Below are 5,672 nucleotides of genomic sequence, written 5' to 3' on the forward strand. Positions count from 1 at the left end.
ATAGGCCATATGTAACCAAATTAGAGCCTGAACTTAATGAATCTGTTTTAATTTTAATTCGCATAGGGATATAGTGTTTTGGTTAAAATATATTTTTTTAGAAGATAAGTCAGGAGACCCTTATAAATAAATTAGGCCTCTAGGTTAACAATTCAACCCATTGAAATAAGTTAAGGAAAAAAGGTAAGATTTAGATGAAGCGTGAGGGATATTGTAATCCTAGGCTTGTCTGATTTGATATTTACTCAAGTTATTATTATTTTGATTTTTCTTAGTTTAAATTTTGGTCAAGTATTTTTAGTTAATTAATTTAGTTATTTGATATTGATTGTTTGGATAAGATTAAATAGTTCTAATTTTAGTACTTAGTAAAATTTATATCAATTTCCACTGGGATCGATACTCTGCTTGCTTATATACTATTTATTCGATGCGTATACTTGCACAGTAGAATTTTAACTGACAAGTTTTTGGCATAGTTGTCGAGGAATTGTTTCTAGAATTTTTTACTAATACTAATACCAAGCAATTTAGTCTTACTTTAAATTTTATTTTTCTTATTCTAATATTAGATTTTGTTTGCTGGCAGATATCTTTGGTCATTGTATGCAATGAAGAAACAACTTGCATCTTGTTCCTTTTGATCCTAAGATAGAAAGAACTTCCAGAAAACGTCGAAAAGAGAATTTGCAAGTTGTAGCTCTAAATCAGACAATGGCTAAGGATAATAATAACAATGGCAATAATGCCATTAATCTAGTTCCCGAAGCAAATAGAGCACTACGAGATTATGTTGTTCCTCTTTTGCAAGGTCTGTACTAAAGCATTAGAAGACCTTCCATCAATGCAAATAATTTTGAAATTAAACCCACTTACATTTAGATGATTCAATCTCTAGGCCAATTTGGTGGGTTACCCAACGATGACCCTAATTCTCATTTGGTAAATTTCCTGGAGATTTGCGATACCTTTAAATACAATGGAATAATTGATTATGCTATTAGATTGAGATTGTTTCCATTTTCTCTTAGAGATAAAGCAAAGAGCTGGCTTAATTCACTACCCAATGGGTCTATCACTACATAGGAAAACTTGGCTCAAAAGTTTCGAGCAAATTTTTTTTCATCTGCCAAGACTGCAAAGATGAGGAACGATATCACCTCATTCACACAATTTGATGGTGAGCCTTTATATGAAGCTTGGAAAGGTTTAAAGACCTACTGAGAAGATGTCCACATCATGGGATTTCTGAATGGTTGCAAGTTCAGACATTCTACAATGGCTGGTTGGGTCAATAAAAATCACAATTGATGCTACTGCCGGTAGGGCATTAATGAGTAAGAATGCTACAGATGCTTATAATTTGTTGGAAGAGATGGCCTCAAATAATTATCGATGGCCTTCAAAAAGGTCTAGTCTGAGAAAAGCTGTTAGAGCCTATGAAATTGATGCACTTAGCACCTTAACTGCTCAAGTAGCTGCAGAAGTGGTTACGCTATCTAAGAAGTTTGACACAGTAGGAGTTCATGCAATTCAAAATTCATTTGTATTATGTGAGATGTGTGGAGTTAGTCATTCAAGTGAACAATGTCCATACAATTCTGCATTAGTTCAATTTGTGAGGAACTTCAACAAGCAGCATCAAAACCCATATTCCAATACTTATAATCCTGACTAGAGAAACCACCCCAACTTTTCTTGGAATAGCAATGCAGGACCTTCCAATCCAAAACCTATAATGCCTCCTGGTTTTCAACAACAAGCTAGACCACAAATTCCTGAAAAGAAGTCCCAATTGGAAGAACTTCTATTGCAATATATATCCAAGACGATGCTATAATTCAAAGTCAAGGAGCCTCCTTGAGAAATCTTTAGACCCAAGTGGGATAGCTTGCAAACTCCATCAACAGTAGACCCCAAGGTGCCTTACCAAGTGTGTCACGACCCGGAACACCCATCGGGCCCGTGACAACAGCCGCGACGTCCCGATAGGCACTCATTACCCCGAATGCCAATCGGAACCCCGCAAGGCTTAGCATCAGCTTTCGTATCTCCCCGGTGGGCGACAGTTATTAAATCTTGCATTTCAAGAAATCATAAGTCGTTTTCAAATCAAAATAATAAAATATAATTTTCTGGCTCACAGGGGCATTTTCGTCATTTTTCTTCGATAATACCGAAACTCGCCAAAAACATGGTGTAAAAGCTAAATATGTTCATACATATTTTAAATCAAATAACTAAAGTATAAAATTACTTTTACAATGACACGTGAGACCCCAACTAACCAATAAGATGCGTGTTTATGGACCTATAATTTTGACAATGCAAGGCTAACTGAAGTCCTTGATGCAATCGGCTATCTACCGGCTATCCCGAACCTGAAATGTGGAAAATTGAGGGTGGTGAGATTATAAAATCTCAGTGAGTAAACAGACACCATCTAAACTATCTAAAGGCGAGTAAATAGAGACAATTAAAAATAATTAACTTCAGTAAATTTTTCACATCACGAATATTCATTTCAACCAAATAATCAATATGGTTCGTGAATTACTCAAAACTTGGCTCATGCCAAATCCTGTACTCGGGGACACTTGGACCAAGGGTATCCAACCGAGTCCGCCAAGACTATTAAAAATTCATATTTCGCGAAAATCATATTTTTATTTTGAAATATAGCCGTTCCTTGGCGTTGGCTGAGTCTCACTCTCACGCGGTGGTCCACGTGAAGTGCACTGAAAAAGCCTACCTCAGGAGATACCCTACGCGTCTCTAAGATTGAGGTGAGAATATAAAGGAGTTTACCATGCCCCTCTAATAGGCTGGCCCACGGAACCCCCCACCACTGCAGTAGCTAATCTTTTATCTACCACCTGATTTATAAAATCTTTTTCTGCATGACATGGTAATTTATCGCAACCTAACCTCTCAAGGCTAAATACACAGAACAAATAATTTTAACACCAAAATCAGTTTAGCCATTCATGCTCATTTATTGTCACAAGCCATTCAATTTAAAACCATAAATTTACAATACAAGCAGGCAGTCTCTAATTAGTCTATTTTCAAAACCAGTATTCGATTTTCTAGAAAATTTATAAAATCATTTTATAAAATCACAATTTCTCTTAAAACATAGCAATTTACCATTTAAACCAATTTTTCATAAAATCACACAATTGTATAAAACTACGCTAGATAATTAAGATGATAATAGTTTACTCACAGTTTTCGAAAACTAAATTCGGGTACTCCAACTATTACTTCTCGGGTGCGATTTCTTTGCCCTTGCCAGAGGATTCGCCACCTTGACAAATTGCACAATTAAGAGGTTTACTACTTTGGTACTAAACCAAAATAAACTAATTTATACTACTAATGCATGATATGAAGTGCAAAATGTCTAAATTTTGCCTAAACGAGATGTTAGCCTATTTCGATCTTTTATCTGATAAATCGATATACGCGTCTGTTTAAACTCCAAATTAATTTTTTTCAGTTTCTATACCTCAATTGCACCCAAATTGACTTAATGTCCCTCAGTGTGGTGCAAATTATCAGTCCTGATAGCAAATTACGAAAATACCCCTAGTGGGTAAAAATTCGTATTTTTGCTCCGAAAATTCCCATTATTTTTCTAGGCTCATAATTCATCATTATTCATCATAATTTCTCAAATAAACATCAAGATCAATAGCCAATATTCCCCTAGAAAATTCGGCATAATGGGTTTCAATGGGAGAAAATTATTTCTCTAGCTTATTTTTGCTATATTTCAATATAACCTAACTAAAATCACTTAATTCAATTAAAATCAACCAAAACTCAAGCTCAAAACTCATCCATGGAGGTTTGGCCAGCATGGGTGTCCATACCCACTTTCTAATTTTGCATGGAAATGAGAAAAAAATGCATGGATAGTGAAAATCACAAGGAAAATCAATGAAATTTACCTTTTTAATGCTTGATTTCTTGATTTCTCTTGATTTTCCCCAAAATTTTCAGCTAGGGTTCTTATTTCTTTTCCCCCTTTTTTCTCCTGGTTTGGACAGCTTGAAGAAGATGAGAATTCTGGAAATTTTGACCTTTTTAAAGGCTAAAATAATATAATATTATTTTATTCTTTTTTTTTTGTTTTATTAATTTCTTAAATTCTAGCCATCCATTTGTTTCCAAATTTTCACCATACACTTTTCCCACATATCCATAGCTTAGATAAAATTCTCAGACTTATCCAAAGTCTTGGTGGAGTAATTTTTGAAATTTACACTTTTACCTCCATAAAGTCAAAAATTACATTTTTACCCCAAAAACTGAAAAATTGCCCATTGACATATTTTTCATCCCTTATACTCATACCATTCTCCATTTTGTCAAATGTGATCTAAATTCTCTCAAAATCTCAAATTTTGTTCGCGGGTGGAAAAATTAAGATTTTGCCCCTACATTCCAGAAATCATTGAAATTAAACTTTTTCACTGCCAAACCCTCAAATTATACTCCAATACTCAAATCATACTCCAATAAGTTAAATGGGGCCAAAAAAAAAATCTTTTCTAAAAATTTCCATTTTGTCCCCAAGTGGCAAATGACTATTTTGTCCCTAGATAGTGAAAATTTTGGTTTGACTCTGAATTGATCCTCAACTCCGAATTACCATTTTGAGTCATCCCTGAACTGTGAAACTCTTAATTTCACCTCAAAATTCCTATTTGAACTAGTTCGAGGCTTAATCGACTTAATGGTACCATTAGGGGCAATATCGTCTTTTAACAATTCCTCGAACTTCCTAAACATGCAAACATTCTATTGAGCATGTAAATGACGTCGTAATTATTTTATAGAACAGGATTTGACAAAGTGATACACAAGTCAATCCCAAAGGTAAGGAACATTGTAATGCAATGACCTTTAGGAGTGGAAAAAAAGTTGAAGGGGTGAGTGAAACATCAAATGAATCTTCAAATGAGCATGTAGATGATGACAAGGTAATTCTTGAGAAAGAAGTTGAAGTAGAAAAGACAGATAATGGGCAAGCTAAAAATCAAGTGAATTCTCAAGCAAATTATCTTCCACCACCATTCCCACAAAGGTTGAAAAAGTAAAAGCTTGATAAACAGTTTGAGAAATTTCTCAATGTCTTCAAGAAGCTCCATATAAATATCTTTTTTGCTGAAGCTTTGGAAAACATGCCAAGTTATGTTAAATTCTTGAAAGACATCTTAATGAAGAAGAGGAAACTAGAAGATTTTGAAATAGTGGCACTTATTAACGAGTGTAGCGCAATAATTCAAAACAAGCTTCCACCAAAACTTAAGGATCCAGGGAGTTTTTCTATCCCTTGTACTATTGGTAGATTTAAATTCACTAAAGCTTTATGTGACTTGGGTGCAAGTGTTTCAATTATGCCTTTGTTAATTGCTAAGAAACTTGGACTTAACGAGATACAACCTATCACAGTTTCTTTACAATTAGTAGATAGAACAATCAAGTACCCTATTGGGATTATTGAAGATGTATTGGTTAAAGTTGGGCATCCCTACAAACCAGTGGACTTCATAAGCATAGCCATCCAACTCTAAGAATGTACAAAGTTGATTATTTGAGAAATAATATAGCAAACTTTGATTTTCACATGTTTTTATAGAAAAGTCTTTGGCTAGACATGT

General features: G+C 34.3%; 1 non-coding gene across 1 annotated transcript; it reads right to left on the bottom strand.

The window, feature by feature from the left end:
* Positions 1-1,140: 1,140 nt before the first annotated feature.
* LOC148763753 (small nucleolar RNA R71) lies at positions 1,141-1,246 on the bottom strand. The gene has a single exon (XR_016025583.1). It is a non-coding gene; the product is annotated as a small nucleolar RNA R71 (small nucleolar RNA).
* Positions 1,247-5,672: the final 4,426 nt, after the last annotated feature.

The sequence above is a fragment of the Theobroma cacao genome, chromosome 3, assembly GCF_053813885.1.
Source record: "Theobroma cacao isolate CCN51 chromosome 3, ASM5381388v1, whole genome shotgun sequence".
NCBI classification, from domain to species: Eukaryota; Viridiplantae; Streptophyta; class Magnoliopsida; order Malvales; family Malvaceae; genus Theobroma; species Theobroma cacao.